General features: G+C 46.9%; 1 pseudogene; it reads right to left on the bottom strand.

Moving 5' to 3' along the window:
• Window positions 1-209: 209 nt before the first annotated feature.
• Window positions 210-15,955, bottom strand: LOC148143924 (endogenous retrovirus group 3 member 1 Env polyprotein-like; annotated as a pseudogene).
• Between the last annotated feature and the right edge of the window lie 1,668 nt (window positions 15,956-17,623).

Genomic DNA, 17,623 nt, shown 5'->3' with positions numbered 1-17,623 from the left:
TAAACCCATGCCCTCCAGTTCTGGACTCGCCCCACAACGTGGTGAAAAGACATACAAAAGTTGAGCATCCAGACAGAATGCAAAAGCAATGAAGTGTCAAACCACAGCGAAAAAACAAATTGTGCCTCAACCCCTTTTTTACCCATTGGCATTTGGCCTCTTAAAATCTGACAGGAACACCAGCATCCCCAGTTAGCATACTGCGCATGTTACCCGGTGTCAGCAACGCAGTGCGTATGCCCACCGGTATCAGCAAAACTCTGGGCATGCTCATCGCGTTCCGCAAAAAAAGGCTCGCGATCTTCCTTTGATGGCCCAGTAGGCAACCCTGGAGGACCGGAAGGAGAATGGTCCTCCTGCCAATCAGAGCCACAGCATTGTCTGAATTCGGAAGTTGGACCATGAGTTTCTGAAGCTGCTACTCCTGCTCCTCTCTTTCTGAATCAACATTGAGCTTCACCCAGACTGCAAATTCCTTCCTCTGTCTAAGATCTGTGAGTACAGTACTCTCTTTTCTCGCCCCCTTTTCTGTTTCGTTTTCATTCTGGGATTCAATTGTTGATTTGCAGGAACTGAAAGGAAAGGGAGTGAACCCAGGGAGGGGACAGACTCTGGAAACATGGTCGAGGTCTGTGTCTCAATTGGCAAAATAGACAGGCAGGAGGCTGGAACGACACAGCAAACCAATAAGCATCAGGAAGTGGAGAAGTTGTATTTTGGGTGTAACTCTTCTTCAGGACTGGGGATGGGTGCTGGGGCAGGGGACTAAAGTGGGGATAAGTGAAGACAGGGTGAGGTTACGGCCTGATGAGTCAATGGGTGAAAGAAATCAGGTTAATGAAAGGGAGAAGTGGAAATGAGGGGCACGAGGCTGAGAAGGGAGTCGGGGGATCGAAAGGGAGGTTATTTGAAATTGGAGAACTTGATGTTGAGTCCCACAGGCTGTAGGCTGCCCGGGCGGAAGATGGGGTGTTGTTCCCCCAATTTGCGGTTTGGTTCGTTGTGGCAATAGAGGAAGCCTAAGATGTTCTTGTCAGAAAGGGAGTGGGAAGGGGAATTAAAATGAGTGGTGATTGGGAGGTCTGGTCAGCCTCTGCAGACCCAGCTGTGATGCTCGCCAAACTGTTCCCCAAGTTTACACTGGGTCTTCCCAATGTAGATAAGACCACAATTGACAAACACGTGACAAATGCAGTATCTCAATGTGAAGTTATAGCCATTGCTGTGAAAAAAAAGCAGAAAGGAGATGTATTGTTTAAATGGCGATATATTGGGATGTGGGGAAAGTGAGAACTGCAGATGCTGGAGATTAGAGTCAAAGTGTGGGGCTGGAAAAAGGCAGTAGGTCAGGCAGCATCCGAGGACCAGGAAAGTCGACATTTCGTTCCCGAGCACTTCATCAGGAATGATGTGTGGATGTGCAAAGGGGCCTCAGCATCCTTCTACACCAGTCACTGCCAGTTGTCAGACAGGTGCAGATGAAGAGCTTTTGCCTGAAATGTCGATTTTTCCTGTTCCTCAGATGCTGCCTGACTGGCTGTGCTTTTCCAGCATCACTCTAATCTCGACTCTGATTTCCAGCATCTTCAGTCCTCACTTTTGCCTGGACAGGTGCAGCAAGCAATCAGGGCCTGAAGAAGGGCCTGTGCCCGAAACGTCGAATCTCCTGTTCCCTCGATGCTGCCTGACCTGCTGTGCTGTTCCAGCAATAAAGTTTCAACAGCAAGCAATCAGCAAGGCAAGGGGTATATTAACAAGAGGAATTGCGTTCAGAAGTGGGGATGTCTTCCTGCGTTAGGGGGTCATTGAATATTATTCAAGGCTGAGTTCATCTGATTTTTGAACACCAAAGAAGTGGATGTTTCTGGGGGAAGGCAAGTAAATGATTTAACCCCAGTATAGAACAGTTACAGAGTCAGACACCAACAAAACCAGACCCTTTAGTCAAACTAGTCTAAGGCCGACTATATTCACAAACTAAACTAATTCCACCTACCTGTGATTGGCACATATTCCTCCGAACCTTTCCTATTCATATACTTATCCAAATGTCTTTTAAATGTTGTTACTCAACCTGCATCCACATTCATTCCACATACAAACCAATCTGTGTAAAAAGAAAAGTGCCCCCCCCCCCCGCCTTTTTAAAATCCTTTCTCCTCGCACCTTCAAATTCGCTGCCTAAACTTGAAACCCCCACCTTAGGGAAAGGATACCAGCGGTCACCTCATCTCTGCCCCTCGTGATTTTATAAACCTCTGTCAGGTCACCTCTAAACCTCCTGTGATCCAGTGAACAAGTCCCAAACTATTCATCTTGATGGTTGTGAATCTGCCGATAATCTGTTGAATGTTGGTGCAGGCTTGGAAGACCAAACAGCCTACTCCTGCTTCCAATGCACTGTGTGTGTGTCCAGGACAGCAAGAGAACATAAGGCATCGGAGCAGAAATTGGACCATTCAAGGTTTCCTCTGCCATTCAATCATGGCTGATAGGTTCCTCAGCCACATTCTCCCACTTCATCTCCGTAACCCTCCATCACCTTGAGACTCAAGAACGTCTCCATCTCAATCTTGAATGTCCTCGGTGACCTGGCCTGCACAGCCTTCTGTGGCAGTGAATTCCATAGATTCACTGCTGTCTGGCTGAAGAAGTTTCTCCTTATCTCCATGCTGAAAGGTCTTCCCTTTACTCTAAGGCTGTGCCCACTGGTTCTAATCCCTCCAACCAATGGAAACACCTTTCCAAATTCCACTCTGTCCAGGCTGTTCAGTATTCCTTGTTTCAATTAGGTCCCCACCCCCCTCTCCACCCTGAGTGTGGGTCTGTTAATCAGCATGAAGCAGACCCTTCAGGATGAGGTCCAGCAGGGATTAGGTTCAGCAAACTGAGAACGGAGAGAGGGTGTGTGGGGTGGAGATTTTCAACTTCAAAGGAATAAGAGAGGAAACAGAGTTCACTATGAATGAGAATTGATCAGGTGAGCTGATGGGCCAAGAAGTGGCAGTTTAGTTTAAGAGGTGTGTAGTTTGCATTTTGGTCAAGCAATCCATGCAGGACTGACACCGTTAAGGGGAGTGTTGCAGAACAAAGAGACCTTGGAATGCAGGTTCATAGTTCCTTGAAAGTGGAGTCACCGGTAGACAGGATAGTGAAGGAGGCATTTGGTATGCTTTCTTTTATTGGTCAGAGCAGAGAGTACAGGAATTGGGAGGTCATGTTGCAGCTGTGTAAGTCCATATTTGGAAGACTGCATTCATTTCTGGTCTCCCTGTTATAGAAAAGATGTTGTGAAACTTTGAACGGGGTTGGAAAAGATTTTTAAGGCTCCTGTCAGAGTTGGAGGGTTAGAGCTACAGGGAGAGACTCAAATGGCTGGGGATATTTTCCCTAGAGCACTGGAGGCTGAAGGGTGGCCTTATAGACGTTCGTAAGGGGCATGGATAGGGTGAATAACCAAGTTACTTTTGCCAAAGTAGAAAGGTCCAAACTAGAAAGTATATGTTTGAGGTGAGGAAGAATTTTAAAAGGCATTTGGATGGTGTGGTGAAAGGGTTAAAATTGTGTCCCAATACATGTGTGAATCTAACCGAAAATGGAAGGTGTCGCTTGGTCCCGTGTGAATCTTGTTATACACCTTCCCGTGTGAATCTTCTTATCTGTATGTAACCAGAATGGAATGTGTTTTTTAGCCTTGCTCTGCTGTTCACATGAATGTTTATATCTGGAAAAGGGTATATCAGCTGGAGAAGTCTCCAGTTCGGTAGAGTCTGCTCCGGGGTTACGTTTAACCGCCGAGCGTGGGTTGTTGGCAACCGCTCTACGAGAACTGACGGCTCCCAGTTTTGGTAACATGTAGAGTGAGTATAAGCCAGACCCGTTGTAAGTACGAGACTGGTTGTGGGGACACTGCGGAGAATAAAACACTTATATTCTAGCAGACTCGCCTCTTGGCTGTTTGTTCTGTGTCAGACTACTTTCCTGCGAGCCTGGTCCTTGACCTTGAGAATTTTTAAAAACATTTTGGCGTAGCCGGCAGGATCAATCGCAATTGAGGAAAGATTTTGATACAGAACAATGTTTTGGAAAAAGGCTAAGAAACCAGAGGAACAAACTGTGGAGGTCCTGACCGTCCCGGGATGGCATGGGCCGTGGCATGGCGTGGCAGTTTGTTTGAGAAATGGTGGGGGGCGACCGGAGGACTGGGAGGCCGAGGGCGTAGGAACCCCAGGGTCGCTGCTGTCCACCCTTGAGAGGATCCCAGTCCTGCCGAAGAACCCATTGCCTGGGGTACAGCGGAGGATGTGGGCCTATGCGGCGGCTTGTAGACAACAGTCAGACAAGCGCCAAAAAGCTGAAGCAGAATTAGCCCTCCTGAAACATGAGCAGGGACTCAGTTCGGGAGATGCCTCTATGTTGAGGCAGGAAATTATGAAGTTAAAAGCTGAATTGACAGCATTAACTGAACTAGCAGGACGAACTATTATGTATTTGTCTGCTAAGAAACGGAAAGAGAAAAGGAAGGTCCCTCGAACCCCGGACCCGGTACAAGTACGGGCGTTTGTAGCCCAGTTAAATAACGGGGATCGGTGGGATATCGATCATTGGGATGGGAACATTTGGGGAGATTTAGATGATCAGTACGAAGAGGACCCACCCGTACTCCAAGCTAAACCAGTGGTTAGGAGAAAGCAGGTTCAGAGACGTCTCCCAGTGCAACGGGAGGTAATGTTAGATGAGAAAGGAAACCCTATACGGAATGAACAAGGGGAGGCAATTATGCATGAATTACCGCGGGCTCAGCCTCCCGCAGAATTCTCTGAATTAACGGAAGACTTCACTACCGATGAGGTGCTGTTTATCACCCAGAAAACCCGACGTAATCCTGGGGAGCCGTTAGAGCTATGGCTAATTCGGCTCCTCGAGGAAGGGGGGCAACAAGTGCAGGTAGACTATCAGGATGCTCCCAAGTTTGGTGGATTAGCAAAGGATGCTGCCATAGACCTGGGGTACCGCAACCAAGCCAAGGATATGGTAATAGATCGCAGTATGGGGACCCTATTTGGGATGTATGCCAGGGCAGTGGCCGAACAGTATCCCTTCCCGTCCGATTGGCCCCCCTTGGAAGGAACTTGGACAACGATTAAGGAAGGGGTTCAGAGGCTAACCCGTTTGTGTGTGCGGGATGCCCTGTTGCTGGGAGTGCTGGACGAGGTAGATAACACAAATGTTAGTAGACAGACTAGAGACCATCTAGTGAAGACTGCCCCCCCCCATTATAAACCACTGTTATTAACCATAATGTTGAGTGGACGGGGAGAAACCCTAGGAGATGCCCGTAGTATGATGAGGGAGATGGGTGGTTTGGGGGATTGGGGACCCACAACCCGTGCTTCTCAGGGGGGCACGGAGGGGCGTCGCCCTGAGGCTCGGGCAGGGGGAAAAGTAAACCCTAATCAAGGAAGTAACCAAGGCCCCTCACGGCGTGCTTTGTGGCAAGCTTTGATACGGGCGCAGGTCCCAGCATCGGAGATTGATGGCCTACCTACACCGGAATTAAAAGACTTATGCAGACGAAAGGGACTGAAGGTGTCCCGGGTAGAGACGGAGTCCCGACCCACTATGGAAGACCTAGTGGAATTACTAACACAAAAATGTCAGACACGGGGTCCGGTTGTTAATGAGCCTCGAAGGGGTAGAACTTCCACTTCCCAGCGGTGGGAATCCTCGGAGGACGAGGAGGAGGAGGAGGTACGGCCTCCCCTCCGAGAGTGTTATAAAGTGGATAGGCGTGGCCGGAAACCTAGTAAGAAAGGCAAGAACAAAGAAGGGCGAGGCAAACGTCTTTACCCAGTGCTGTCTGGGGAAGATGAATGGGAGGAACAATAGGAATCGGGCCAAGCCCCAAGGGTTTGCCCACGAACGAGCCAATGGTCAGCAGACGACATTCGACCTCATGTATCATTGACTATCTATTGGCGCAAATCCGTCCAAACCGTTATGGCTCTAGTGGACACAGGGGCGGAGGCCACCTTAATCTATGGGACGCCCCATAAGTTTAAAGGAACCCCAGTCACGCTGGTTGGGCTGGGAGGTAATCTGATTGAAGGAAGAACAGTACAATTGCCCCTAAAGATAGGTACAATGCCCATTAAAACTTATTCAATTATCATTACACCGGTTAGAGAATGGATCCTGGGAATGGACATTCTGGCCGGTTTAACACTTCACCTCCAACAAGGGAAGTTTGAATTTGGAATCACGAAAATGGCTTTGCGCTGTAGGACGGTGTTAGTGGGAAAGGTTAAGATGGACCCCTTCCCCATCCCGATCGCCGATCGCGTAATAAGTCTTAGACAGTATAGGATTCCCGGCGGACATAAAGAAATATCCGCCACAATTAAGGATTATTTGGAAGCGGGAGTGCTTAGGACATGCACCACGGCGTGGAATAACCCCTTATGGCCCGTACATAAAGCCGATGGGTCATGGCGGATGACGGTAGATTATCGGCAACTAAACCGTCACACTCCGGCCTTGACGGCAGCGGTCCCGGATGCCGTCACTATTATAGGACGAATCCAACATCATCCAGGGGTGTGGTACGGAGTAATTGATTTGGCTAATGCCTTCTTCACAATTCCTATTCCCGAAGATAGGCAGGAACAGTTCGCATTCACTTGGGAGGGTAGACAATTCACGTTCACACGACTGCCCCAAGGATATCTGCATAGCCCTACTATCTGCCACCGGATAGTTGCAGAACACTTGGCTGCCTTTAAAGTGCCTGACGAAGTGATGATCTCGCACTATATTGACGATATGATGATACAGGGGACAAGTCAGAAGCAGGTTCAGGAATTGCTGGACCAACTGGTTCAACATATGCGAGGATATGGGTGGGAGATCAACCCAGCCAAAATCCAGGGTCCCTCACAAACGGTAAAATTCTTAGGAATCGTGTGGAACAAGGGGGAAAGGGAAATCACTGCGAAAGCTAAAAATAAGATTCAGGTCTTTGCCGTCCCTCACACCCAGAAGGACGTGCAGCAATTTATTGGGTTATTCGGATTCTGGAGACAGCATATTCCCCATTTAGGACAAATTTTAAAACTTTTGTATCGAGTTACGAGGAAAAAGGCAGCGTTCGAATGGACGGAGGTCCATCAAACTGCATTTGAAATGGCCAAGCAAGCGATACAGCAAGCTGTATCCTTGGGAAAGATACAGTCAGGACCTGTAGAACTGCAAGTCTCAGCACAGGGGGATTATGCCAATTGGAGCTTATGGCAAAAACAGGAAAGGACCCGTAAGCCACTGGGATTTTGGTCCCGAAAATTACCCCCGGCAGGGGAACGGTATACCCCCTTTGAGAAACAGTTATTAGCATGCTACTGGGGCTTGGTGGAAACCGAAGCCCTGACCATTGGACATGAAGTGATCATGAGAACAGCTATCCCTATTCTTCCGTGGGTACTTAGTGACCCCACTACCCACCGAATAGGAACTGCCCAAGAGAGCAGCATCATTAAATGGAAATGGTATGTGTCGGAGAGAGTGCGGACTGGACAGAAAGGAGTGTCAGTCCTACATGAGCAAGTGGCGGAGGCCCCTGAGGAAGGGGAAAAGCGGTTTGAGGTGATTGAATACAAGGAATCACCCGTTAAGATGGGAAAACGGTATGATGAACTGACCCCGGATGAACAAGCCACGGCTTGGTTCGTAGATGGGTCAGCCCAATGGAAAGCGGGACAGCGTAGATGGAAAGCTGCCGCCTTTAACCCAAAACAAGGCACTACCCTAGAAGAATTAGGGGAGGGAAAAAGTAGTCAGTGGGCAGAATTAAAGGCAGTGCATATGGTAGTCATGCAAGCAGGGGTCATGGGAGTTTGTTTGTTCTCTGACTCGTGGTCAGTGGTTAACGGCATGACACAATGGATGCCAACTTGGCAGGCCAATCAGTGGATGATCCAGAATAGGGAAGTGTGGGGTAAACAGTTATGGGAGGATATATGGGAGAAAGCTCAATACCTGGTCATATACATCACCCACGTAGATGCCCATACATCTCGAAATGATGTGGAAGCTCTACATAACCGATATGTGGATGGTATCGTCCGAACCATGATGGTGCAAAGGGGCACCTCAGTGGACCTAGCTAGATGGGCACACCTTAAGGCTGGGCACTGGGGAGTGCAAGGAACCTTGCACTGGGCTCGAGACCGAGGAATAGATCTTATGGTAGATGATGTTAAGACTGCAGTAAACCAGTGTGAGCAGTGTCAACATCAGCGGCAGGGAGTGCCCCAACACATGATGGGACATATCCATCGGGGGGATGGTCCGGGACAGAGCTGGCAAATGGACTTTGTGGGTCCCTTACCCTCCTCACAAGGATGTAACCACATATGTACAGCTGTGGACACTATGTCTGGGGTTTTGGTAGCCCATCCCTGTCGTCACAACAATCAACAGGCTACCTTGCGATGTTTAGATTTGATTGAACAATTTTATGGATTGCCCATACAGGTCCAGAGTGACAATGGCTCCCATTTCACAGGAAGGGCGGTAAAGCAGTGGGGTCACGATAACCACGTGGAATGGGTTTATCATGTACCCTATCACCCACAAGCTGCGGGACTTATAGAACGAATGAATGGGCTTCTGAAGTCCTCACTACGAAAAGCAGGAGGTTGCAATGACTTAACGGGTTGGAGGAAGCAACTAATTCGGGTGGTGAAACAAATTAATAACCGCCCATTAGGAAATGGGGTAACACCCTTGAATAGGATGATACGAGTATGTGATACCCCAAAGACTCAGCCTATTAAAATGTGGAAGTTCGCTGAGGAAGCTGATATTCCCGTAAGGGCCACGCCGGCTTCGGCTGGACTGGACCTACGAGCACTAACTGCCCAGACTTTGATCCAACAGAAACCTACGGTGATTAAGACCGGGTTAGGGTTGATTTGTCCCCCTGGAACCTATGGGCATATCCTCCCGCGGTCGGGACTGTCACTAAAGGGGATTGATGTGATGGCAGGCGTAATTGACGCAGACTACCAAGGGGAGTTGGGGGTGATCCTGGTCAACATCACCGCTGAACCTTACGTGATACAGAAGGGGGACAGAATAGCGCAATTGGTCATTAAGCCATGTAACCTTACAACGGTGGAAGAGATGGGAGCTCCCGTTACGGTTACTGAGCGTGGGACGGGGGGATTTGGGTCTACTGACACTAAGGGGGCCAAGGTATGGGTGCGCCAGACGACCGGCCCCCCCAGGCCGGCCGAAATCATAGCACAGGGGAAGGACAGTCTGGTCACCATTATGTACCCCGGAGACCCGACCTGGGCAAACGTCCCGGCGAACCAGTGCTACTTACGTGAGACCTAAATAATGTTGTAATTGCTATGCACCCGCAGGCTGGCCCTCCGCCTTGAACATGGGGTGGTCATGGGGATTGCGACTCCTATTGGCGATGTTCGCGATCGGATGGCCACTCCAGGGCATCGGTATCACGGCCTGGACGCTGGTACCGGTCGCCCGCCATGAGGTGCGGTGGGAGGCCAGTAGCCAGCGACGGACGCAGGACGACTTTACATGTGAACCCGGTCAGCAGTGCGTTGTTCTGACTCTCACCAGCGACTGTCAATTGTACACGTGTGCACAGTGCTACATGCGCCGGGATGGGGAAAAATATGACATATCGTTCATACCGCCTAATTGCACCTTGGTGGTAAATGCCCAAGTCAAGACGTGTTTGTGGGACCGACGCACCCAGACATGCGGGACAACGGGGACTCATTGGAGCGTCACAGCTCGGGGGGAAGATCTGTGGCTGCGCAATGCCACCGATATTCGGAATCGTCATCGATTCATGTGGTTAATAATGGTACTGCCCTCGACGAACGCCCCGTCTGAGGCGTTATTAAACCCCACGCGGGGCGGGCCAGCACCGAAGAGGGGTGCCACGGGGGGCGTGCGGTCGCATCGAACACAGTTGGCCCCTATTATGTCAACTTGTCAACAGATGGCCCGGGCGGTACTGCACACCGATGTTCATTGGCGGATACAGTTGCCCCTCATACCCGAGTGTCATACCAAGCGGCGGCGACGAGCGTGGTACGACACCCTGCTGGGAGGCGCAGGAACTGTTATGGGTATCTCGAATGCCATTGACTCTGAGGTAACCCGTACTAAATTATCTAACACGGGACAGGCCACCTCACAAGGACTACATACTATTGGAAGGTGGATGCCATCCGTAATGATGACTCAAGGAGAGACAGCTGAAATAATGATACGATCTCTGCAATGGGAACTGGATGTCTGGGGCGCCACTCAGGAACTGTTTGAGAACATTACGGCTCAGTTAAATTGGACTGCCTGTCATATTCAAATGTTGCATGCTCAAATACAGAAAGAACGCTTTTTGCGTGTGGTAACATCCCCCAATGTACAGGCGTGGAGGGGACTATGGAATGTATCTGAGAAATTGTGGATGATAACCCATCCAGAGCGAACATGGTGTAATGCAACTATGTGTAACGGATACTTTGTTACCATGAATGTAACCCACACTGTTACGGTCTGTCGATATTATGTATTACCAGTGATTACATCTTCTGGATATTATTTTCTGAAGACAAGGGGACAGTGGTTTAGCCCAGATACCAATATTACCTATGATCTGTCCGCTTGTGAACAGACTGATCAGGGGAAAACTTGCCTACTGATGGACAGGTATCGGGACCCTTGCTTGACTAAGGGAACGGCCCTGTGCGAATGGACTGTTGAGACTCCAAGGGACATGATGTGGCAGATTGGGCCACACACGCTCTGTGTGGCTACCAATAATCCACATCCTATGCTTCCCTCAGCACCGTTCTCGGGATGCCTCTCAAATGTCTATCAGTGGCACTGGCAGAATCACACCTATTTGTTGACCACTTATAGCAGTGCTCGCCACTTTACCAAGGTGCAGTGGAAAGTGCTGAGGAATCCCTGGAACATTTCCCTGGATCGGTTTAAGCGGGCATTGGACCGATCCGAGGAGCTTAAGCAGATATTACGAAAGCATCAAACCAATGTCACCAAGGTTACGGTGTCTACCTTTATACATGGACAGGAGGTAGTACATGCTGCCCGTGTAGTGGACGTGGAGTCAGCTCATCATTGGTGGGACATATTGAGTGGTATGTCCTCCACTGCGGGGACATTCCTGTTCCCACCCTTGTCGATCCTGGTAGCGGTCCTGGTGATTTTAACATGCTGTAATGTCCTGACTTGCTTGTATATTTGGCGTGTACATAGGCGCTTGTTAGAAAGAATACATATGGGCATAATGTAACACATGTATTGGGTCAAGCAGTGGAATGTGGTGTAAAATTATGTCCCAATACATGTGTGAATCATTATGCAACACATGTATTGGGCCAAGCAGTGGAATGTGGTGAAAGGGTTAAAATTGTGTCCCAATACATGTGTGAATCTAACCGAAAATGGAAGGTGTCGCTTGGTCCCGTGTGAATCTTGTTATACACCTTCCCGTGTGAATCTTCTTATCTGTATGTAACCAGAATGGAATGTGTTTTTTAGCCTTGCTCTGCTGTTCACATGAATGTTTATATCTGGAAAAGGGTATATCAGCTGGAGAAGTCTCCAGTTCGGTAGAGTCTGCTCCGGGGTTACGTTTAACCGCCGAGCGTGGGTTGTTGGCAACCGCTCTACGAGAACTGACGGCTCCCAGTTTTGGTAACATGTAGAGTGAGTATAAGCCAGACCCGTTGTAAGTACGAGACTGGTTGTGGGGACACTGCGGAGAATAAAACACTTATATTCTAGCAGACTCGCCTCTTGGCTGTTTGTTCTATGTCAGACTACTTTCCTGCGAGCCTGGTCCTTGACCTTGAGAATTTTTTAAAACAGATGGGTACATGAAAAGGAAGGGTTTTGAGGGAAATGAGCCACATGCAGGCAAATTGGATTAGGTTGATTTAGGATATCTGTTTGGCCGGACAAGTTGGACCAAATGGGCTGTTTCCGTGCTGTATGACTCTAATCTTTGGTGAAAGCAGAAGTGTGATTGTGAAGGCTGGAGTTTCAGAGCAGCTTTCAAAGATGTTTTGCCCTTAATGGGAACAGAAGAAGTTACAATGAAATCTTGGATTTGTGAGACAGCAACTGAATGAGTTGCATCCAGGATTTTGGTGGAAAGTGGGAATTCATTGCACTGTGGGGATGAAGCTCTACCTATTGAGTAATTTCTGCTGGTGAATGAAACCAGGCCTCAAGATTAGGAGGAGTAAATTTAGGACAGAGATGAGGAGGAACTGCTTTTCCTGGAGAGTAGTGAATCTATGGAATTCTCTGCCCAAAGAAGCAGTAGAGGCAGCTTCATTAAGAATATTCAATACACAGTTGGATGGGTTTTTGCAATGGTAGGGGAATTAAGGGTAGTTGGGATAATGCAAGGAGGAGGACCTGAGAGAATGGATAGATCAGCAATGATCTTAATGAATGGCGGAGCGGCTGGATGGTCCAAATGGCCCTACTCCTGCTTCTATTACCCTGAAACTATAACCCTGCATTTCCCATGGCTAACCCACCTAACATGCACGTCCCTAGACATTATGGCCAATCCAAATCAAGGCCAGTGAGTAATGTAGTGATGTGGAAAATGAACATCTGAGAACAATTGAAAGGGACAAGGAGAGTAAATGTACCAGCAATCAAAACTAGATTCTAAAGATCACAAAAATTGAAACTAAAAATGGTGTGTCTAAATGTGTGCTGCATTGTAACAAAAGTGAATGAATTGACTACATACATTGAAGTGAATAATTGCGATCTGACACTTCTACAGAGACATGGCTTCAGGATGACAAGGATTGGATCCTGAATATTGAGGGTGTCCTCAAATGGGAAGTTAGGTAAAGGTGGAGGGTTGGCACTGCTAATCAAAGCACTGATCACAGGGTAGTCTGGTGTCAGCTCAGATTTCAGGTCCTGATTTCTCTGTCCTCTGTTGATCTCCCTGTTCCCTTCTACACCTTCTGGAACAATAAAACATTCAGTCAATCAAGCCCCAACCCACAATCTCCCAGCCTGTCAACATCCAGGCAAGTGTAGTCACAGCAGGGAATCACACAAGGAAAATGAAATCAAATTTGAAATAAATAGGTGCTTGTGTTTAATGTTTGTTCATTAGCAAGTAAACCAGAAATAGAGCTCTCCCAGGATTCCTATACTGCCCTATTTGAGGAATTCTCTTCCCCCTTATATCTAACTATTAGTACCCAGCTATGATTTACAACAATACTTACACCAACAGAAGTAAGGCATCTGTTCTCAAATAGGTAGAGACATACAGGATGGAAATTGACATTTTTCTCTCTCCTGACCGCACCGCACCGCACCGCACTACACTTCACTTGCAGAGCTGGTCTAAAATGTCACTTTTTGTTATAAAACTTTAAGTTCTCTTGAGAAGGTGCCTTACAGGTAGTTCTGGGATTTGCATGTTAATGATGCCTGCAACCCAATCGAAAAGATGAAAGACTGAACAATCCAGGTTTGTTCAACATGTCATTTCAATGACATGGACTCTGTCATATTTTTCCATAAATTCTATGTCTTATGACCTTATTCTTGACAACCACCTAATGAAGGAGCAGCGCTCCAAATGCTAGTGCTTCCAAACAAACCTGTTAGTCTCCAACCTGGTGTTGTGTGATTTTTAACTTTATCCATTTTAGGGGGGGATTTGCAATACAAAATTATCCATGGTGTGTAGGGATGTGCAGGTTATGGTGGATTGGCAGTTCTAAATTACCCATAGTGCCCAGGGATGTGCAGGTTAGGTGCATAAGTCAGGAGCGTTAGTATTGTTAGAAACAAGTTTAATAAAATTTAGACGAGACCACCAAAACTGGAAACAAGACAATTTATTCTGCGATCTTGCAAGAAAGGGCATCAAATGCAGAAGCAAATGAGCAAATTAGAACTTAGGTTAGTGTACAGTTGAGCTGAGTGAGGGCATCTCTCCAGACTTCTAATTACCCAATCTCTCTTACTGTACCAGACCACTGAGGAGAAAGTGAGGTCTGCAGATGCTGGAGATCACAGCTGAAAATGTGTTGCTGGAAAAGCGCAGCAGGTCAGGCAGCATCCAGGGAACAGGAGAATCGACGTTTAGGGCATAAGCCCTTCCAGACCACTGCCCAGCTGCACTCCACCCTTATTACTTGCCCCTTCCCCAGGTTGGCAACCTTCCTTTCTGTAAATGCTGACACATACATTTATTTTGTCAAGATCTGGTTTCACATTTTGTATCAATTCTGCTGGTACATTCCATCCTCGGACATTTCATTAACTTGTATCATTTTGTATAGCTCAAACATTTCGGTTATCTCAGCTTTTTGCTGAAAGCATAACTATACAAAAAGAACTTTTTGTTATAGTAATTACACACCAAAGGTAGCATTTAATTAACCACAATTATACACTAAATTCACTAAAGTCCCTAAATACCTGCAGGGTTAATAGTTCTCTTGCTGTACCCCTTTTCTGTATGTTTTTTCTATATCTGCAAAAACATACTTTACCCATTTCTAACAATTCCCCCATTTCTTTTCTTAACCATTTGTTGTTTTTGCAATCTTATGTTTTGCCCTCTTTTCACCCTATGGTGTCGAGGTTCACAATCTAGTCATTTCTGTCCTTCTAAGTTTGTACCATTATTGGTTGTTGTCCTCCCAAAGACATTACCAGCTTAGTCATTATCCATTTTAACACATTAAACCCTATCAGTAAACCTACAATTATTAGTAGCACATAAATGCCTAAATTCACTAACCGTTTTCCCACCCGGTCAATCTCCAGTTACCCCATCCCCATCCTTCATCTTTTCGGAGTTCATCTTCAATTTGTCTTATATTGCTTATCTTTTTCTTTACTATTTCTGCCTTATCTTCCACTATGGAAGAGATGTCTGGGATGAAGGTGCAGCATTCTTTACCAATCAGAGCACAGGTTCCCCCTTTTTCGGCCAAAAGATAGTCTAAAGCCATTCGATTCTGTAAAGCTGTCAGTCTTGTGGCAATCATTTCAGTGATTATGGCCGATATTTGGGATTGAGTTTCTCCCATCGCGTCGGTGGTATCATTAATTAAATTTTCAAGGGCAGCTGCTATTTCTGTATTTCCACCCCTGCCCTTGTAGTGCTGTAGTTTGGGAGTAGTGTCCACAGTAGACGGTCTCCTTCTGAGACCTCGCTGGTCTTGCGTCTTATCCCCCCTTCCTTTCTCAGGTTGGGCTCAAGCTTTTCTATTCGGAGGTGAGGGACTATATAAGCGAGGTAACAGCAGCCACTCCAACCTTTCTGTTTTTGGGGAAGTGTTTCGTCAACTTCATAACATGACACATTTGATCACACGAACATATTTTTCCCCGGGATGGATAGGCCTTCAGACCGCATACCCAATATGTTCCGTTTAATATTCGGGGAGTGGTCGTGGCAGTGGCTTGACTGGTGTGGACACAAGATGATTTTCCTAGTTGGAAAGGTGCAGCATCATTCTGATTACAGAAACAGGTGGTATTTACTGCTCCTTTCGGTGGGGAAATTCTAAGACTATCAATAGTGCCCTGATGTTTTGGAGCTGGCCTTGGGAACCATCCCGCAAAGCTATATTTGCTTCTTTCAAACCTCCACTTTGTATTATTTGAACCCACATCAAATTATTGTACATCGTACACTTTTTTTAGTGAGCAATATTACTGAGGGGGGGATTCCAGATTCGCCATGGTGTGGGACCTCTGCACAGACCCAACAGTCGGCAAGTCCCTCTTGTTTAGCATAATTCTGGCACAGCGTCGTGAAGTGATTTTTCGCATTTCCTTGAATAGTTAGTACTACTAACGTTATAATACTATACCAGTATCTACCCATCTCTGAACTCTGCCTACTGTCCTGTCTTAACATTTTAGGTGTCACACAGCCCTTACAATCAATAACAATATGTATATCAGCAAACGTTAAAAGAGTCTTTTGTCTCCGTTCATTCTTTCTTTCTTAACTTTCAGAGGGTTGTCTGTAGGATGAGCGTGCCACTCCGCCTTTGGGGCATTCACAGGACCTTTAACGCGAGTGTGATGACTCCACCCTTTCTCAGCAGTCCGAATAGCAGTTTCACTAGTCAGGAGAGTTAGGAATGGTCCCTCCCAGCACGGGTGCAGTTTGGTATCTTTCCAGGTCTTGATCAGGACCCAATTACCCGGTTGTATTCGATGTACTGCAAACTTGAATGGCAGTGTCTGTACCAACAGGCCTTTATTCCTAAGAATAGACAAAGAAGAGCCGAGCGCCACAGTATAGTTCTTTAAAAACTTATCATTGAACTCTGACCAGCCGTTAGGCAGTCTTTCAGCCTCGATAATGCTTCCCTCTATCCTGTCTACTACAGTATATTCATTGTGCTTTTTACCCTCAATCAGCCGGGAGGACCCATCGATAAACAACCGAGCTCCCGCATGCAACGGTACGTCTCTTAAGTTCATTCGCACTTTAGTCTGATATTCAGTAATATCAAGACAGTCATGTTCTGGATTTCCAGGGGCTACCCCCCTCTCTCCGCCACAGAAATGCAGCTGGATTCAAGCAACTGTCTGTGACTAACACAAGGTCATTCTGTTCTATTAAGATTGTCTCATATTTCAAGATCCGAGAGTCTGTGAACCATTGTCCTGCATTCTGATTTAAGAATTCTTTGCCTTTTACTCCAGAAACCTTGAGACCTTTGTTAGTTAATTTAACACCGCTAGGTCTAAAGCTTAGGGATGATCGTGCTGCTCCCGTATCCACTAAAAACACTGTTTCCTCTCCTTCAGGTCCCACCTTTAAATTTATCAAGGGTTCCCGGTGGGTCACAGGAGGAGGGAACCCCTGACTCCCCTAATCTTCATCAAAAATCATCAATGATACCGCTTCTCTTTGTCGTCCTAACCTTGGACATTGTCTATCGTAATTTCTTCAACTGCTGCAACCATTATTTTAGCTTTTTGTTTTTGTTTTTGTTTCTCCTCTTCCCTTTTCACATACACTTTCTGTGCCTCATATAACAGATCATCTATCTGTTTTTCACTCCAGCCTTCTAATTTCTGTAATTTCTTTTCTATGTCCGGCCATGATTTAGTCACAAATTGGACCTTTAAAAGTCCCTGTGCTACCGGATCATCGGGATTCATTCCCGAATATTTTCTAGTGGCTTATTTTAATCTCTGTAAAAAGGATGACAGGGCTTCCTCTTTTTCCTGTCTTACTTGAAAAGCTTAAAAAAACTTCTGAGATTTAGGTGCTGCTTCTTTAATACCCAAAATGACCATTTCTCATAAGTCCCTCATTTTTCCTCTATCATGTTCATCCATACCCTTCCAATGTGGGTCCACATTGGGGAATTTGTTTTTGGCTGGTATCACTCCCTCACCCACCGGATGTCTCTTTTCCATTCCCTCAGAGCAGCTCTTCTAATCATGCCCCTTTCTTCTCCTGACCGTACCTGATGTGGGGTGCTGACTACTAAGGCTCCCCTAAAAGTAAGTTTCCGACTCTCCTCTACCA

The sequence above is a fragment of the Chiloscyllium plagiosum genome, unplaced genomic scaffold (genome assembly GCF_037043375.1).
Source record: "Chiloscyllium plagiosum isolate Xiang-an unplaced genomic scaffold, Cpla_swu_hap1 HiC_scaffold_27, whole genome shotgun sequence".
Lineage (NCBI taxonomy): Eukaryota > Metazoa > Chordata > Chondrichthyes > Orectolobiformes > Hemiscylliidae > Chiloscyllium > Chiloscyllium plagiosum.
This window is presented reverse-complemented; position numbering and strand designations above follow the sequence as displayed.